This window comes from Rhinopithecus bieti, unplaced genomic scaffold (assembly GCF_001698545.2).
Source record: "Rhinopithecus bieti isolate Rb0 unplaced genomic scaffold, ASM169854v2 scaffold_32105, whole genome shotgun sequence".
Classification (NCBI taxonomy): Eukaryota; Metazoa; Chordata; class Mammalia; order Primates; family Cercopithecidae; genus Rhinopithecus; species Rhinopithecus bieti.
Window position 1 is genome coordinate 1,955,586 of NW_016814250.1, and position 20,175 is coordinate 1,975,760.

The following is a 20,175-nucleotide window of genomic DNA, read 5'->3' on the forward strand; positions in this document are numbered from 1 at the left end:
TCTTCTTGCTAAATATTAGGCTTTTTTTTTTTTTCGTTGAAAGGAATAGAGAACCACTCTAACAAAGCAGGCCATAGGGTCTTATTGGAAAGACAGAGGTTTTCTGGAACTAGAAGAGGAAACTCATTGAGCAGGAAAAGTTTTGAACTGCTTTTTCTTAATCTCACTCATGGAACCTTAGCTTTTCTCTGGGTGTCTATTTGGCTTTCTTCCTTCTAGAATGTTTCTTCTGTTTATTTAAAGCTTGTGCTCTCTCCTGACTTCAGTGTCATTACAGTGTCTCCCTACATGTCAAGACTTCATCTTCAGAGTATTTTTATGCAACAGAAACCACCCACCCATAGGTTGCAGTGATGTCTACCTTGATGTACCTGATCTCATGTAGGTGCCTGTGAGGTCATGTGGTACAAGCCATGGCTCCCTGGGCTTAAGGGGCTGATGGAGTCTATGCAGAGCTCCTTATGTCTCTAGTACAAATATGCACTTCAGATACTTACATATTTAGGGATAAGAAGTGGATATATATACACATTACCCCTTTCTAAAGGTATTTATTATAAATCTCTTAGCTGAATATTATTATTATTATATTTTTATGCAATCCAGTCACAGAATATGGATCTCAATGTATACAGTTGCTTCACGTCACCACACCTAAGGAGGTTTCATGTACAGTTTTAATGAGGAGTGTGAAGAATCCATGGTTAAAAGAGAGAGAGAGAATCAAGGAACTCCACTTATCAAATGCTTGTTCCGTTTGATCAAGGCATGTATAGAAATGTAGAAATATTTGGTGAGTCTTATTTTTCCTTGAGATTTCTTCCTCCGAACTAATTATTTTCAATATTCCTAGATTGGATTCCCTAGCAAAAGACAGCCTAAACACTGAGCTTGACCCTGGAGCTGTTGTGAACTTTCACTGGAACTCATGGACTCCGTTGTCCCAAACAGGCTGCAGAAAATTAATGAAAAGGGAAAAGAAGATCCTGTCCCTGACATTCTGTACCTTCAAGGGAACAGAGATGCAGGGAAGTAGGGCAAGAGGGAAGATACAGCTAGAGGCCCGTCTACTTTTGGAGTAGGGTTCTAATGATGGAACAGTGAATATCAGGGACTCAAACCATCAAGTCTTCGTCTTCCTGCTTTGAAGTTCCCACTGTCTGCCTGATTCATCTAGTGGTTCATGTGAAAACCATAATACTATGGTTTGAAAGCTCCATTGAAGTGTTAATTTTATATTTACATGAATGCATCTGGTATTTGTACATCTTCTGCAGTAGCAGAGGCTTTGGGTTGAGCACATTTCTAGACAGCAGAAAGATTTACTGTAGCGTATGGGGAAAACTCTGGAACAGGCATCAAAGCATCGGAACCTGGATTGGTCCTGATGAGCTGTTTGACGGTGGGCCTTTAAGGGACTGGGTTCTTCAGAGAAATTTTGATGCTTTTTTTTTTTTAACAGTAGAACACTCTCCTTAGTTTTTTTTTTTTTTTTTTCAAATGAAATCATAAGTAGAAACCTATATATATAAGATTTAATGCTGAGTTGGGACAGCCATTAAGCTCTCTTCTCCAGCAGTCTCTAAGCCACCTCTGCAGAGCCCCAGGATACAGAAAATAGCTTGGGAATGATTAGACAATCTCAGTGATTCTGGGACTGTGCCACCAGAGACTGGTTCAGCAGCACTGGGCAATGCCCAGGAATCTGAATTTTAAACTTCCCCTCACCCACTGAGTGATTCTGCTGTAGGCCTTGATTTAGTAATTTCTCAGTCTCTTAGTCTGAGTTGCTTTAGCTTTCTGAAGTTTCATTGTACTCATCTGCAAACATGATTAAAATATCCTACTTCAAAGGTTTTTAAATAAGATCAGATGAGATAATGTATACAAAATTGTGACTTTTAAAATGACATCTGTTGAAAGATGATCTAAATACCTGACAGACTATAGAATACTGCCCTGTTCTAAAAATAGCTTCCTGTTAAAATGCAGTCCAGAGAGTGTAAAATGTCTTTAACTACAAAACTTCTATGTTAAGATCTTCTAGAAAGAAGAACTCTTAATTTGGGTATTTTTCTTCTAACAAGAGGAAGGCAGTACACATGCAATCTGATTAAAGTAATATAGCTCTTAAAAGAATAGTACTTATTTTTACAAGAGTTATTTTAGGAGTTTTATATATGACGGGGATAAAAAGGAGGATTTCTCTATTAGATATATACTCATCCAGCAACAGATCTCCAATTTGACAAGAGATTCAGGATCTGCTGCTAATTTTCATGGGATATAAAGAACATTGTCTCTTTTGGATAAAAGACAGACTTGTACATATTTAAAGTTCAGTTATAGAGTATGTTATGTTCACTTTGATGCTCAAAGCACTGTTCATTTCAAAATTCTCTGAACTTTATTTCCTCATTTATGAAATAAGCAGCCAGATGATACTATATCTTTCAAAATAAGCATAAGATTTTGCAGTTTGTAAACAGCACTCAGCAGGGGACATGTTACCTCCAGACACCCATGCAGTCAGGAGGAAGGTGAAGCTATTGCTTGACTAAGTCATGTTAAATTTCATTTTGGCATCACTGGTGTTTTCTGATGATTCTGTAGGATTTCCTGATTTAATATGTTTACTATTAATTAGCCCATAATTGGAAGATACTCTAAGTCATTAGTCCCAAACCAGGCTTCTCCCCAACCTACTGAAGAACAGAACTCTCGCGAGTAGCCAGGTTTGGAAACCATTTCACAAGAGAATCATTTTTTGAAAAATCAACTTTTCCTGATGTGATATAATTAATCCTCACCAGTTGATTACTCTTATCTCTATGGACAGTGAGTTTGTTTTAATAGATGTGCTACTTCCACTGCGTGTGTTTCTGGTTTGTCAAAGGCATATGCACTCTTTGTAATAGTTTTAATAACTGTTCACAGGTGGGCAAAATACAATATATCTTGTATATCTTGTAAAGCAAAATACAATAAATCTTGCTGCAACATATGCAATATGCTGCTTGCTGCTCTAGCAGTCTGAGCTTTTATCACATAATCATGCCAACTTTATCTTTCCAATAATAATTTCCTTTTGACTTTTTAAAAAGCTAAATGCTTTTTTATGATGTTATAATTATGGGGAATTGTCAAATTGACGTATACAAATGAGTAAGGTCATATTCTACCCCAAGATAGAATCAGATGAAAATCCTGGCCTAACAGGCATGCACAAACACAAACATGTGTTTCTATACATCTCCCTATGGAAGCCACATGATAGGCACTGAGGGGCTCAGTTATTCCACCTCAATTCTAGAATTTCTTTTGTGGATGAAGGGGAAAACTTTTAAGGGAAGTTAAATAGAAAAATGTGGAGGATAATAAGCTGCTATTGAAATAATTTATTATATTATAAATCAACAGCCCCCTTTAAGCCCCAGCATTTGAAAAAAAAGACTGACATAGGGCTTTTCAGTGAAAAATTTTTAAAAATTGCCTTTGGATATCTTCAACATTTCCTCCTACAGCCTGGACATCTTCCTTGCACCTGTGTTTTTGAATATTTCTTACAACTGGCTTAGAAAATGTTTGTATTGATTGTGAGACAGCTGGTAACCTTAACTTTTACTTCATTATGTTCTTCTGAGCTTTGTTTTGATTGCAACCAATGTCCAAGCTCTGTTACTCTGAATCCCTTGCAAATATATACAATATACACTCTGATGATTTGGATCCAAGCAATGCTAAGCTATAATAAGATGTCCCTGTCATAAATCTCATATCTGTTATCACAGATAAAGGAAAAGCTTCAATCTGAAAATTTGAAATAGCTCTTTCATAGCTAACTATCTGAGGGATGATGTTAGCATAAACAGAAACCCACTGAAACTCGCTTGAATAAATGGGATGCATCTCCTGATCTTTCTCTGGGAGCTAGAAAGTCTGATTTTTCCTTGTTTCCCCTCTCCTTGTCATTAAGGCAGAATGTCTTCAGTCTCTATGGCTGCCATTCCCTAGGAGAGAGACTCTGATTGGCTCAGGTGTCATGTAATCAAGTCACCCTTCCTAGAGCTGAGGGTTGGTGGGGAGTAGATAGTATACGAAATGACATGGAGGCTGGGGAGAAGTGACTGGTAGTTTGAATAAATTACTCTTGCTACTTTGCAAATTTGGGCCTTAATATCTACTCTATGCTTGTCTTCTTTTTCCTAATGTACTGCCGAACTCAAAGCATTTTAAAAATCAGATTAGCTAGCCTCGAGAGGCCTTATTCTTATATTTATTATTTGTGTGTTTGTGATGACATGCTAGTCTTGGGACAGACAGCCCCGATCCTTTCCCTTCCCTTATCCTATTCTGGTCTGCATCACAGAGGCAGCCGATGTTGGATGCCCATTGTCCAGCCTCCCATGATAGCATGGTTCACTAATAAACAGCACCTATGAGAGACTAAAGGGTGGATGGAGTGTAGAAACATGGTGCTTCTTTCATCTTTTGCTTCCTCAGATGTTATCTAGTTTGGTGTCAGTGCCTTGTCTGTGGCTATAGTTCCAGCTTTCTCTATGGCCCAAGTGCCTGGCTTTTATAACATGTCTTCCTCTCTTTGTCTTTTCAGCTTAGGGAGGTAGCAGCTTCCTGCTATCCCGGTTGGCCTGTGTGTGTCTACTTTGATTTCTCATCTTCCCCCTTACCTATGTAACCAATTCTTGACGTTAAATTTTCTCTGGTTTAAATACTTACACTGGTTTATATTTTCCTGTTTGGACCAGGATTGATACAGATTGACAGATTATTATCAGTTTCAGAGTGTTTGGACAGTGTGATATAATAGTATAGAATTAATTCTGCTGGTCTCTTGTTTTTTTTTTAATTAATGAACTTCATTTTTTTAGAGTAGTTTTAGGTTTAGAGAAAAATTGAGCAGCAAGTACAGTGAGTTTCCATATACCCCACTCCTCCACACACATACCATTTCCTCTGCTATGAACCTTTTGCATTATTAACAGTAGCGTGGTACATTTGATAAAATTGAAGAGACAATATTATACATTATTTATTATTATTATTATTAGAGACAGGGTCTTGCTCGGTCATCCAGGCTGGAGTGCAGTGGTGCCATCTCAGCTCACTACAGCCTTGACCTCCCCTGCTCAAGTGATCCTCCCACCTCAGCCCTGCAAGTAGCTGGGACTACAGGAATGTGCCACTGTACCCGGCTAATTTTTGTAGAGATGGAGTTTTGCCGTGTTGCCCAGGCTGGTCTTGAATTTCTGAGCTCAAGTGATCCACCGGCCTCAGCCTCCCGTAGTGTTGGGATTATAGGCGTGAGTCACCGCACCTGACCTGATACATTATTATTAACTGAAGTTCATGGTTTACATTAGGTTTCATTCTTTGTACTGTACATTCTCTGTGTTTTGACAAATGTATGATGAAGTGTATGTACCATTACAGTATCATAGAACAGTTTCACAGCCCTAAAAATTCCCTGTCCTCCACTGATTCATCCCTCCCTCTTTCCTTCTGAACTCCTGTTCTAACTGTCTCCATAGTTTTGCCTTTTTAGAAAGTCATATAGTTGGAATCATACAGTATGCATCATTTTCAAATTGGCGTCTTTCACTTAGCAATATGCATTTAAGTTTCTTCCACATATTTTTGTGGTTTGATGGCTCATTTCTTTTTATGGCTGAATAATATTCCATCATATGTCTGTATTGCAGTTTGTTTATCCAGTTACCTTGGGAAGGACATTCTTCATTACTTCCAAGTTTTGGCAATTATGAATAAAGCTGCTATAAACATTTATGTGCAGGCTTTTTTGTGGACGTAAGTTTTGGCTCATTTGGGTAAATACCAAAGAATGCATTTACTGGATCATATGGTAAGAGTATGTTTAGTTTAGTAAGAAACTGCCAAACTGTCTTCCGAAGTTGTTTTATCATTTTGCATTCTTACCAGCAATGAATGAGAGTTCCTGTTGCTCCACATTCTTGCCAGCATTTCTTGTCAGTGTATTGGATTTTAGCCATTCTAGCATCATTTTTCCACTACTGATGATAACCTAACCTTTTTCTTTTCTGGTGGTGAAAAGATTAGATCAGTGGCTCCATCATTACTATCTGTAAGTATGTTTTCTTAATCATTACTATTTCTTAGGTCCTTGTCTGTTTTGAAAGAACCTGTTATCTGATTGCTTCTTTTGGTTGCCATTGCTCTTCAGAGTCATTGTTACTGTTTTATTTTGTTTTCTAATTGTAGTAAAACCAGGAATCAAGGATGCTGTGTGTGTGCTTGCATGCGTGCTTGTGTATGCAATGTGCACCTAAGCGTGCATACATGAGGCAGGTGTAGAAAAAGATTTCTCATATTTTCTGCAAGTCATTTTTTACTATGGTGGCCTATAACTCACAAAATAGGAAACGGGATTATGTTTTTCACTATTATTTTAGACAGTGTTTCACGACTTAGCTTATTTTTGCAGTGTCTTTCATGTCTACTCCCAAGGCTGCAACCTTAGCTCAAGCCTTGATCTGTCACTTGGTTCATTCCAATGAATGGTGCTCTTGCCTGCATGCTCTCATTCATTCACTGCATGAACAAAACATCACAATCTATTATGTGTCAACGTTGTGCTGAGAAGCAAGGATACACAGACCAGTGAGGTACTGGTCTGCCATCAAGGAACTTACAGTCTAATAGAAGGAAGGATTAGGTAAAGACATGATTACAACAGAGGTTGGTAGGTTAAACAAAGATATCACACAACAAACCATCGACTTATTTGTGTGTACACACATGTGATTGGTTTTGGATGGGAGACTGCTTACTATACCAATAATTCCAGCAAGCCACGGTGAGGACCTTAGCTAATTCATAGGCAAAAAGATTTTAAAATCATCTGGGAGACTAAGCTTCATAAAGCACCGTGCAGATCATGGCTGTTAAAATCCTTCAGTGGGTTTGCATTTACCATTAAACTATAGCGAAATGCCTTAGCTTGAAAATTAAGGTCATTCATGTCTTGACCTTTACCTCCCCCTCCAGCCTTGTCTTATTTTACTCCTGCAAATATATTGTACATCCTCGTTAGACCAGACTATTCACTGTTCCCCTGTGCAGGCCCCCATGTCCCTTCTCTGCTCATGCTACTCTGACTATAAAATTTTCTCCTGCTGTCTGTCAAAAATCTTACCTATCTTTCCAGTTCAAATAACAGTATGTCTGTTATTGAAATATTGAAAGATCTCTGGACACATATAATCTCCTGCTTGCTTCAGCCCTGCAAGCCATATACTTCTCTTTTTATGTTTTACCGGAAGGTGATTATTTGCATAATGCACATCCTTGGATAGTCTTCTTTAATAGAAGTTTCTTGAAATTTTTTCCCCAGGGCTGTGGCCATAACATGACATATTTATTCAATGAGTGAAAGGATGAGTTCTCCCTCACGTGAATGCCAGCTAGGTCTTGAGATTTGTAGTTGAGAAGATATAATTCCCAGGGAAGCATAAATCTCACTGTCCTTCCAACCAAAAGACCCAGATTTAACTGTACAATTAAAAAAAACCTCTCTGTTGTACAAAAAGGATCAAATCACTGTTTAGAATATTGCTTGTTCTTCCCACAGGTTTCCATTAAGGTTGTATATTACACTCTATAAATATCCTGACCTACAACTGAGCGATAGTTGTTTTCCCTCTATTAGGGTTCTATCCTGTGTCTAGAGATTCTTGGGATTATGAGGAGACAAGTCAGAAGTCTTCTTTTTTAAGGGGAAAGAAAAGAGGGCTCCCTCTCTGGGAGCTTCTGTGGGAAGAAAGCAGGGAAAATGTGGAGTCACCACTGGGAAATGACAAAAACAGACACCCACCCACACCTGTGTGATCATACAACTGACGAAACTGTTCCTATGGCCTCCCCAAATCAAGCTGGGATTGATACGGGGCTGTTATTGACCACTGTTTTTGTGCCTGGCAAAGTGCTAGACACTTTTACATGTATTATTGCTTTGGAAAAAACAAGCTACCAAATTTGTCAGCAAGGAGATAGCTTGATGAGAGTAGCTTTGGGGAGAGATGGTTAATACATGGCTAAGTACACAGAAGGAACCCTGCAAGAAGGCCATATTTGAGATAGTAGGTAACAGGGAGACCCAGAAGGGGGAAAGAAAACAAATAAAAGCAATGCTTTAGGAAAATATTCATGGCGGTGTTTCCTCCCATGCAGGGAAGTTGACAGGAGAGGCCAACCTTAGCAAAGAGGGCCTGTACTTGGCATGAGCTCAAACATTCTTGGACCCCCCACCCCCAGCACCTTGTTCTCTGGAGCATGTTATAGCCCTTGCTGTGTCTGGATTTTTGCATGCTTCACCTTTCCAGTTTGGAGCTCCAGTCAACTCTGAAGGTAGAGATGAAGGCATCAGAAGCACAGGTGTGGCAGATGACCCATGGGAGGCAATATGGTTAAGACAGGAGATGCAAGGATCGAGGACTACAACTTGGGAAGAGTTGTAAAGAGACAAGAGAGATAGGAGTCAGAGAATCAAAGGGATTTGTGAAAAGTTCAAGAGAGAAACACTGAATCAGGCTACTGTAATTGCAGCAAAATCAAGTGAGTTTTAAGAAGAAAAGAATGCTCTTTGGAGTCAAAGGCAGTGGAGCCTGTTAAGAATCTAGGAAGCCTAAACTGCAGCCCTGGTTAAAATGGATTACCCTCTCATCCCTGCTCACCTTGTACAGCTACTACTTTTGGAAGGATCAAATATATAATTGGCACCATAACCTCCCTTACACATATTATCTATTTAAGTCAGTACCAAAGGTTTATGAACAGATACCGTCATCATCACAGCCACACCTGTGCTTCTGATGCCTTCATCTCTACCTTCAGAGCTGACTGGAGCTCCAAACTGGAAAGGTGAAGCATGCAAAAATCCAGACACAGCAAGGGCTGTAACATTTATTGCAGATGAGGAAGCTCTACTCAGTATAAACAACTTGCCCAAGTTTGCATGCCTAGTAAAGCTGGGATTAAAACCCAGATATGTTTGTTTCCAAAGTCTGAGTTTTTAGTGCTGGTATTATTTGATGGCACTTGCTTGCGTGTATATGTCTCCCCCACATCCCCTCCAAAAAAGCTGGTCCTTTTCTGTGGTTTCTTTGATCTTTATTACTTAGTGCACATAGTAGATGTGTGATGCAGACAAATTGAAAGAGTGAAGGAGAAGTGGAATGGAAAAAAGAGAACATCCAATAGATGATATAGAAGTAATCACTACCTTCTAAAGTCCAATTGCAAAAAAGCTACCTCTAACCTAAGCTTGGTTTACTATTCCCTCGCCCAGGTGGTCTGTAGGCAGCTCCAGATCCCCATGTCTACTTATCTGACTGTTCTAAGAACTATCCTGTAGCTACCCCATGACCATAATTATTAAGTGTAACATTCTACATCTGTAGTAATTTTTGACTCACTGGCTCTTCCCATTTCCTGAACATGCCAGCTGTCTAACAAAACTTCTATTTGCACAGTTTTCTATAGTTTTCCAGGTGTACTGTTGGTTGATCTTGGTAAAAAGAACACTCAAGGAATGTTGAGTGAAATGGGAGTATTTTGCTCACTCTAATATTTGATTTATCCCTCCATGTCATCTGAAAAAGAGACTACCTACAGACTAAAAATAGAGTAGAAAAGAACTGCAGATCCTCAGATAAATATAATATGCAAAAGGTCTGAATAGTCAACTTTGTTTATAGACACTCCTGTGCACATCAGACAGATTTTCTCCTAGGTGAGTGAATGTTCAGGGACATGTGAAACAGAGGTGGTGGATAGCGTTTTATTAAAATAAAAAGGACCGCGTACAATAAAAGTTTAGTGTTTGAATGAGCCACAAGGATCACTGGATTCATATTGCCTCTCACAGATGAGGAAATGAAGATTAGCTAACTGGCCTTAAAGTCACAAAACCAATGAAGGAAGAGTCCATCTAGGCTCTTTCCATCCTATTCTCTGGTTACTGCAGCAAACTGCCACCCAAAACCTTTGCAATCCTCCCCCTCCCAGCTCTCCTGAAACCAAATACTGAGCTTTTCAAATGTTTCTAATCTTGGGTCTAGGAAATTTATTTTGAGATATTCATACCAGTGTCCATTTCTTGAGGCATATATAATAGAATAATTGGGACGATAAAGAAAATGATTTTGGAGCTGGGTTGATTCACAGACTGCAGACATGTCCTGAGTGTGCCAGGCACCGTACTGCGTGGGCAAGACCTAGGGGCTGCCGTGATAAGCCAGACATGGGCTGGAACTTTAGGGCTTTAAGAATAGTGAAACTGGCTTCTTGTTCTGCCACTCAAGAACTAGACCTTGGGATAGTTACCTAACTATCTTAGAGTCTCAATTTCTCCATCTATAAAATGGGGATAATAATAACTCACAGAATTATTGCAAAAAGGTATACACAAAAATCCTAGTACACAGGAGCTCAGAATATAGTAGCTGCTATTAGTCACTTCAGTTTATAGGCTAGAAAACTGTGAAACTGGGATCCAGAACGGCCAAGCCATGTGCTGAGGTCCACTCAAGGGTGGGCAATGTGACTTGTCTACTGGTCCTTATTTAGGTGGGCTGGGACTCTCCTCCCATGCTCAAGGATGCACCCTTCACTTACATTTTGTTGAATAATATCTTGTTCAGTAGCTGCTCTTTGTATTAATTTTTACATTGCAGTCTCTTGGAATGTGGAAGCAGATGACTGAATGATCTAGCAGGTGTCAAGCAGAAAAAAAAAAAAACAACCCTGGAATTCTCAAATTGAGTTCTTCGTCTCTTATAATCAAAGGAACTTCAGAGACCATTTAATGTATCCTCCCCATGTGGTCATAAAAATAAAGTCTTTGCACTGGCTTTCCTAAAAGCTATCTGTTAATTTTAAAGGATGCTTATTATCATGGAATCATCCTATTAAAGCACACTCATGGTTATAGAGCTTGCCACTTTATAAGTTATGCATTTTAGAAACTATTCAATACTGGGCCCCTTTCAGACTGGCATGGTGGGTTTACTATTGTGTAAAGGAAAGGAAGGTAAAGAGGTAAATTGATGCCCATTCAGTATATTCACATTCTTTCAGAGAGATTTAAATTTAAGGGCAAATGAAATTTTAATAAGTACTCATATATTTTGTTATCTATACAAAACTTCATTTTAAGAAAAAAATAAAGTCTGTTACCTCTTTCAGGACAGAGTTTTAGTGTGCTCGCTCTGGACCAAGGCTAGGAAGAGTTTTCCTCTTCACTGAAGTTCCACCTCTCGTCTATTTCTTCATCCTCATTAGCCATATTTTCCCTGGGGTTTCTCCTCCCTCAGGATCACTGGGGAGATTGTGGCAAATGTAGAGCCCTAGGCTCATCCAGACCAACTGAATCTGATCTTCTGGGGTTGGGGTGGGGTGGTTTTGGGAGAATCCACAATTTAAACAAGTTCTCCAGGTGACTTTTCCCTATAATAAAGTTTGGGAACAACTACAGGTGTGTCTGTTTATTGTCTCCCTCTGGTCTTTGCTTTAAACCAGTGGTTCTCAAAGCTGGTTGCATGTACAAACCACCTGGGGAGGCTTGAAAAAATACTGATGCCTAGCGATCCTGTAACAATTAATTGGTCTGGGATGGAGCCCAGCCATCAGCATTTCCTCCAAGTGATTTTCTTTTGAAGCCAGAGCTGAGGACCAAGACAATCCTTCTAGGATCCCTGCCTGATGTTCTCAATGCATCCTCCCTCTGTCCCTGTATTCTGCCCCTGTTCTATCACTTTCTAATTTGCTACTTCCTTTACTTGCATTGTACATCTTTAATTCCTGACAGATGGGATTCATAGACCGTTTGGCATATTAAAATGGATAGTGTAAAGCACAAAAACAGGAAGTAAGTCAGCATTTAACGTCTGTGTTGCTTGTAACATCCAGGAAGGTGTGTTCCAGTCACCATCTATAATTCAAATGATGCCCTTTGCACCTGGCTCTGTGATTCTGATTGTAGAAGTGACACACCTTAAAGATAAAACAAGAGAAAAGGAGTGATCCTATTGCTGCTGATGTTTCAATTTACTATTATGACATGGGAAAGGGTCCTGGGATGCATATTATTATACCATTTCTTATATCTCCTGTTACTTTGGGGGATTCAGGTTGAAGATTGGAGTTGATCCATTTCCTTCATTTTGTGACACGTGGAGACTTTTCTCCTCTTTTGGATTTTAGTGATTGTTGTTTCATTCATTATCTTCACTTAATAAATATTTATTGGGCACTTCTGCAATGAAAATGCATGACCACATGCAATGATATCAATGAATCTTGCGGACCTAATGTTGAACAAAAGAATTCAGACACAAAAGCAAATGTACTATATGATTTTTGTAAAGTGAAAGCAAATACAATTAATATATGCTGTTATAAATCAGGATTGTGATTATCCGTGGTGGTGTACTGCCTGGAAGGGGCACATGGCGGGATTTCTGAGGTATAAGCAATGTTCTGTTTCCTAATGCGGGTCCTAGATACAGATTGTATTCAATTTGTAAGAATGGATTGAGTTGTTTACTTATGATTTTGGCATGTTTTGTAGCTATTCTATATCCCAGTGCAAGTTTAAAAACTAAATAAAGAGAAATATTTACTGGGCACTGCAAGCCAGTGGGGATTCAGTGGTACATAAGTCAGACACATACCCTCCCTTTATAATATATACAGTCAGTTTGGAAATACAGGCAAGTTAGAGCAAATACAATATTACAAGGGTTTCTGGAGAAAATGACAGCTAAGATGAGCTTTGCTGTGTGAATAGGAATTGACTAGTATAAGGGCTGGGGAAAGGAAGGGCGTTCGTGGCAGCAGCAACAGCATGGACATAGTTTTGAAGGATGAAAGGGCAGATGGAACAGACAAACTGTGGTGCGACTGGGATGTAGTGAGTAAGGGAGCAAGTGATGGAAGAGGAAAACAGATAGATAAACTAGGGCTCCTTTATGAGCCATTTCACAAAGTGGGCATTACACTGAGGTCAAACTTTCATTGAGGGGGACGTAGAAAAGTACAGTCTTTATCTGATGTCGCTTTAGAAGAATTACTGTCACAGTATACTAGGAAGTAGATTGAAGAGGGCGAGTCTGAAGGCTGGGATGCCTGTAATCCATGAAAGAGATCATGGATCTTTAGTGATGACGATGGCAGTGGAGTGGGGAGAAGTATTGGGAGACATTTAGAGGGCAGATTTGCCAGGAAGTGATAGAGAAGGAGAGGTCGAAGTTGAGCAGCTAAATAGATTGTGAGCTCTGGCAGGAAGTTGATGAGTTCGGTTCTGGACACAGAGAGAGTAAGACTATCCCAACTCCAGCTGAGAACTCTTCTTACAAAGGTGAGTTTTCCTGCTCTGCCTCCGGTCCTCCCTAAGAGCAAGAGCTATTTCAAAACAACCACATTAGTGGTTACATGAAAAGATGCTACTTGGTTCATTCATTGGGCAACACAAGATGAGTCTCTTAACCACTAGGTTTCTCAGCTTCTTTCCCTGTAAAATGGTGGCAAGCAGCATGCCCCACCTATCCACAGGGAAGCAGGGATGAGAAAATGGAATTCCAATTCTAATCATGTTACCTAAATGCAAGGAGTTGTTATACTTGTTATTATTGCATCACACTTAGTCTTGGAGAACATTTCCCAGTATTTTCTTTTACAACTGAAGTTAGATAATGTAAAATGTCTACGTCCTCTCTAACTTCATGTTGATATTAAAAGCATTTCTGATATTGGTGAAAAAGGGGCTGGGGTCAGCCCCTGCTTTATTTTTACCTTTGAGATGGGATCTTTCTGTTTCTATCTTTGTCAGTTCGGCATTTTGGGTCATCATGTGTTTCCAACAAGTTGCTCTTGAAGTTTATGCTCTTCCTGAAGCTGCATATGAGGATGCTTTAGTTCTATAACTGGAACCACCATCCCACAGGTGTGTATGCAGCCCTGTTCTGCAACCAGGAAATCACTTGGGAACCTCGGCCCCTAACTAAAGGCCAAATGACTACAACAGGTTGTCCCTTTCCCTCTCTCTGATTCCAAAATTTTCTTAGTTGTATGTCTAGGGAAATGAATGAAAATCTTTCTTTTATCATGTGTGTTTTAAAGTTTTTCCAGCATGAAACGTCAAGTTTAATTATGATTTCTTCATAATTTACACTAGAAATCACAAAGTGTGAGATTACTTATATGGTTGCCTAAAGTTTCTAAGTTATGTTCGCTGTCTGATTTTTTTTGAGGCGGCCAGACTTGTATATCCTCCTTAAGTTCTGAATGATTTTGTAATCATTATATATAATTATGAAGGTTTATTTTTTTAATATTAGGCAAAGTATAAATAACTATTTCATGGAAATATTAGATGATAGAATCAATTTATATAGCTCCATTCCAGATACAATAAATAACCTGGTGGTTGTTGAATATGTAATATTACATGGTGTTAGAAAAGAATCAATCTGACTGGATAATTTATTACATATTTAATTTACTTTCAGCATCTCTGTGTATCCTACTACCTTTCTGAGTATTGAAGTTGTGCAATGATCTTTATGCTTAGAGATTCCAGATATATTTCTGGTCATTTTCTTTCTTATATCCGTTCTACAATTCATTAATTATTTTTTTACCTGTGCCCAAACCATTCTTTAATTTGTCCACTAAGACTTTTTTATTTTTTATAAAAGTTTTATAGTTTTATTTCTAGTATTTCTGTTTAGTTGCTTTTAAAATCTGCTTGTCTTATTTTGCTTTACAAATTATACAGTTTCATTGATTTCACTCAGCATTGAAAACAATCTTAGCTTGATTTTTCCTGTAACTCTTAGGTTGTGAATTATGCTGTTTGCTGTATCAGCTGATTCATTTCTGTGCTGGTTTGTTTTCTTCTGCTGTAATGTCTGACTGTGACTTTCTCTATCGTGAAAACTACCACATGCCTTGGCTAAGGGCCGCAACATTCAGGCGGACCCAGTTTCGCCAAGACAGACCTTGTCTTGTGCCTTCCTATTTTCAGACCTGCCTTCCTCTCCACTTCTAGAAGTGCCTGGTGCCACTGATTTCTGAAACTATCCTATGAAACTATGCTCTTCTATTTTCATTTTGTCCATATATTTGTGAATAAGAAAGAGCCATATTTGAAAGCTTCAATTAAGAGTATTTTAAAACATGAATGTAAAGGACTTTAACTAAGACCATGGGGTGATGACTTTACTGTTCATACATTAATTGAGCACACATGTATGATCATATAATGGCCATTGGAGACACAAAGCTGAGCAGAGCTTATCTCACTGAGGAGATTGACAAAGGAACAGTTCTTACACAATATGATAAACACTATTGCAGAACAAAGTGTTCTGGGAGAACAGGAGATAATAATTATAGCAGCAGTTTATGAATATTTATTTTGTGCCAGGCACTGTGCTAAAGATCTAATTTTAATGATAGCTCTGAGAGTCAGCTAACAGTGAAAGACACATGTTAATATCCTCATCTTATAAATGAGAAAACAGAGTTCATCTGTCAATCAAGAGTTATACCCTTATTAAGTGAGAGAACTGGCTTTTCAAGCCTACCTCTCTTGCTCTAAACCACTCTTTATGAGGAGAAACTGGGGAGGACTTCAGACAGTAGATGACAACTGAGCTGGGTCTAGGATGAGGAAGCATAGACCAGACATGGATTTTCTTGAAAAAAAAGTCCTAAAGGCATGTGGGGGTCTGAAAATGGGGAGCATCTTGCTGTGATGGGGACATAGGAAATGTGGGAGGCAGGAATAAAGATGAGTCTGGAAAGGTCAAATGGGGGACCAGGTCCTCAAGACCTTACAGCCTATCACCATCCTGGCCAGCAATAGCACTTTACCAGGATTCAAGAGGAGTAAAGGGGTAAGGTGTGAAATTGAAGTTAGGGATAAGTATACCATTGATGTACATTTAAATAAGAAAAAGGTAAAGTTAAGATACTTTGTTTGCTTTGTGGGAATTTTTCATGTACGATAGAGCTACTGTCAGATATGCAGGCTGCACCTACCATTCTGATGTGGTGTTTGCCCTGCAAACACTGATGACCTCACTGCACTCTCCTTCCCTTACTGCAAAGCATCTGTTTCAGTTTATTACTGAACTCCACCTCCGGATTTTCAAGCAGCAAATTTTTTTTTTTTTTTTTTTTTTTTTAATGATTTGCTGTGGGTGAACTTTGCAAGAGAACAAAAAACCCAAAATACCTGTGTTCTGAAGAGTGTGTGCCCTATACTCTATTTAATGACTTTAGGCAACCAAGCTAAATAAATAATAATATTAATAAAACTTGTGGTAACATTTAGAATAGTGCCAGTGATCTGTGGTGTTTTATCATTTTATTGGCATATAATGTTTGGTTATCAAATAGGCAGAAACATCTCCCCATAATGTATCATCACTCAGATATTGTGCTGTAGATTAGGGTTTTTTTTTTTTTTTTCAATGTCACAGTGACAGTTTTCTATTTTGTGTAGGAAAATCATGTTTTTTGAAGCATTCTTCTATATTCACAAAGGGATTCTTCTCTTTCACTAGTGTATATTTTATAAAAAGTGAAGACATATAAAAAGTTGCTATTTATTGCAGCCCTTTGTTGATATAGATATTTCCCTTTCAGGGATGTGTGCAGAGTGATTAAACAGAGGCTATCTGAGCACACTATCTCATTTGAAATCCCAGAGAAAGTGTCTTGTTACTTGCACAAGTTTGGTTGAACTTGTGTGCTTGGATTGTGCTTACTGTCAGCTGTTCCTTTCATTTCAGTGTGGGGTAATCACTAACTTCTTGTATTTATTTCCAGTTTGCTAGTTAACTTATTAGTGCAAATTTATACGTCCTTGTTCTTCTAAGTCTTTGCCAGTCACTTTGGAACATTGAACACTTAACTGTGCTTGCTCTGGGGTACTAGCAATGAAATGGTAATTAACTGAGATAGTTGCATCTTTTCCTTAAAAGCTAGAGAATGGGATTACTCTCCAATAAACAGGCTGAAAGTAACGTAATGATAACTCTTTTGATAACTCATAGTTAACATAATTTTTTACATTAGTTAAACACTACAGAAATTAAAACTAATGAAATTGTGGTTTGTCAGATGTAATAAAATGTCAACAGATCAAATCTGGCTTGGCTCAGCAATGCTCTAGAATTTATATGACGTTTTAAATGAATCATAAAATGTTAATTAAGCAGAAATCTTGACCAAATCCGAGTAATCTGATTCACTTTGGCTGTAGTTATGAAGCAAATAGAATTTTCTTGTCTAATTACATTTTGTTATCTTTAAAATCCATTTATGGTTATTGAAGAACAGACTTAGAAGTAACTCTTAAAAGTACTTTAAAATTAATCTCTTTTATCACTTCCAACATTTTGGTCATTTTCCTGGGGTGAATAGTGAAATGGGGGATGAATTATCCCAAATGCCATCTCAATAGTTAGATTGAACTTCAGAGACTCTTTGTAGCAATCAATAGATTAGCAACATATGCCAAGTCTCTGATGCATCTAGATAAGGATGCTAAGGAATTGAATAGATACTAAATACACACGTAAGTGTTTGTGTGTGTGTGTATGTATGTATACTGTGTCTGTGTGTGTGTATATATGTAGTGTATATGAATATACATAGTTTGTGCGTGTATATATGTATATATGCATATATACTGGTATTTGTATATGTATTGTGTATATGTATACATATAGTACCTGTGTTTGTGTGAATGCTTATGTATATATACATTTTTTCCAACCCATTATGATTTTATAAACTGTTTAGTATGAATCTGGTAATTTAAAAGTATGAATTCCAGGGATGATTTGAGAGGATTTTTTTTTGTGTGTTGTGTGACCTTCAGGTACTTGGTTTGGGGCACAGATGAAGATGGAGATGAGGAGAATCTGAGTTGGGACATTCTGAAAGTGATACAGAGGGAGAGATATTCTAGGTATACGAAGTTCTAGTTTATTCAATAGGAGCAGCAACTTCTTACTCATTCACTTCTTAAAAATCTTCAACTCAGTACTGGGAGATCTTTTTTTTTTAAAAAAAAAGTCAATATATTATCAATTTAATTATGTAAATTTGAAATACTTATTTTTGAAAGCTTACACAGCCATTTTTGTAGATATTATCTGCTTTCATAAAATCAGAGATTTTCAGGCAGTACTTTAATCAGCGACTTTCTTTTCCTAAGTTTGATACAATTAGTTCTTCAGCAAGAGGTCATGGTCATTGCTGACATTTTCTTGGTTATAGCATTCTTTCTTTTAGAATCTGGGTCTCTGGACAATAAGAATCTGTGCCACCAGGGAGGGAAAATTCGCTTGTGTAAGATTTCCATATTTCCCAGGGAAGTTCGTGTCTTCTCTTTGTGAAACTTCTCCCCGTGGTTTATAGTTTGTGCCTTTCTCCTTTAGGACTCAAGTGTCTGTTTCCTTCAAAGTTTACTGCTTTTCTGAAAAGAAAAGCTAGTACAACGATTTTTATGTGGATGTGTCCATACTAGACAAAAAGATTTTAACTTCATTCATATCAAAACCTAAAATATTTGTAGATCTTTTTCATTAGAAGGCTGATGGCTCATTTGAACATCTGTTTCTTTGTTTTCCTTTAGGGATTTCCAACTATTCCCTAAACTTTGAGACAGTGTGACAAAAATGACTCTGCTGCTCTGTGTTAATACAATGTAGAATGAAATAATCAGATGCTCCTTTCTAATAGACATCTCAATCTCAGCATATCCAAAGCTGTACTCCTGGTTTCTAAACCCCAGGCCACATGCCCCACCACCCTCCCCTCTGGGAGCAGCCTGCTATTTTCTCCACCTTTTCAATACCAGTTGATGATAGCACCATCTTTCCAGCAATCCCCATACCACGTTGGCCCACACCATCCTGGTCTACCTTCTCTGTCTTACCCTACTTGACTTTTTCTTTTCCCCACAGCACTTACCATCTCTTAACACACTATAGGATTTACTCATTCGTAATGCGTATTGTCTATTGTCTGTCTCTCTGAATTAGAACTTAAGATTTCTCAAAGGCACAAGGGGAGGGATCTTTGACCCAAAGGCCTAAAATAGTGCCTCCTTGGAGAGCACACAATAAATATTTGTAAATAAAGGATGAAATAAGCAATGAAAATATTCCATAAGAGATTCTTGAGTTGGCTATTTTTACTGTTTAGAAGTAGCTAGAATATTCAATATCAAATAATCCCTTGCTGACTATCAAAGTTAGAATTATCCCAGATTTGCTATGATTTGGCTGTAAAAATAAGAGTGAGCTGAGTTAGGGTGATTTCTAGGGACATCCAGGAAGTAAAACAAAGTATAAGGACTAGAAGAATGCTTTCTAATTTACTGATAGTTAATTTTTGATAGATCTTTGATATGGAACACTTTGAGAACTGGTGCATGTAGAAAAAGACATTTGCTATGGTCTTGAGAAAAATCCAGTTGATATGTTGCTGCCATTCTTCTAATTCAGTGTGGTCACCTTATTCAAAGAGCTCTGCTCTGATCCTGACAATACTCGATACATTTGGATGATTAAATATTTTTTCTGCTTAAACTCTCTCATCTCAGCTGTAAAAATTAGAATTAGGTAGTTTTGTTTTATTTCTGGCCCTAAGCAAGAAAATAAATTTGTTTTCATTAAATTTTTTCTTAGAACATGGGGAGAAAAGTAATAAGAAGAAAGAATTCATATTTCATTTTCTTTTCAAACAATTAAGACAGAAGCCTATTATTGTTTGTAAGATAAATTGTATAGATAATTTGTGGGATACCAAAGTTGAATTTTATAGTGAAAAGAATTATCATTTTAGTTTTTCCAGGAAGACTGGCTTTTACTTAATGTGTTTGATTAAGAAGTCTGAATGTCAGATACATTGTTTTGAGTGATATCAATTCATTTTCTATAGTTTAGTTTGTAGGACCAGTATTTCAATTTATATGATGAGCTGCTTCAAATTGACATAATAGAAATGGTTACAGTTTTAGAACCAATGGGACAGGAATAAAATGATTATACAACTTATAATCTGTCATTCTATAATCTGATGTAAACTATCTGAAGA

The 20,175-nt window shown here is 37.9% G+C and overlaps 1 long non-coding RNA gene across 1 annotated transcript in view; it reads right to left on the bottom strand.

Annotated features, from left to right (window-relative positions):
• The window catches only part of LOC108514043 (uncharacterized), a 39,150-nt gene extending 27,749 nt beyond the window's left edge, over positions 1-11,401 (bottom strand). The window contains exon 1 of the long non-coding RNA XR_001881090.1: positions 11,233-11,401. This is a non-coding gene — a long non-coding RNA (uncharacterized LOC108514043). The remainder of the gene's footprint in view (positions 1-11,232) is intronic.
• Between the last annotated feature and the right edge of the window lie 8,774 nt (positions 11,402-20,175).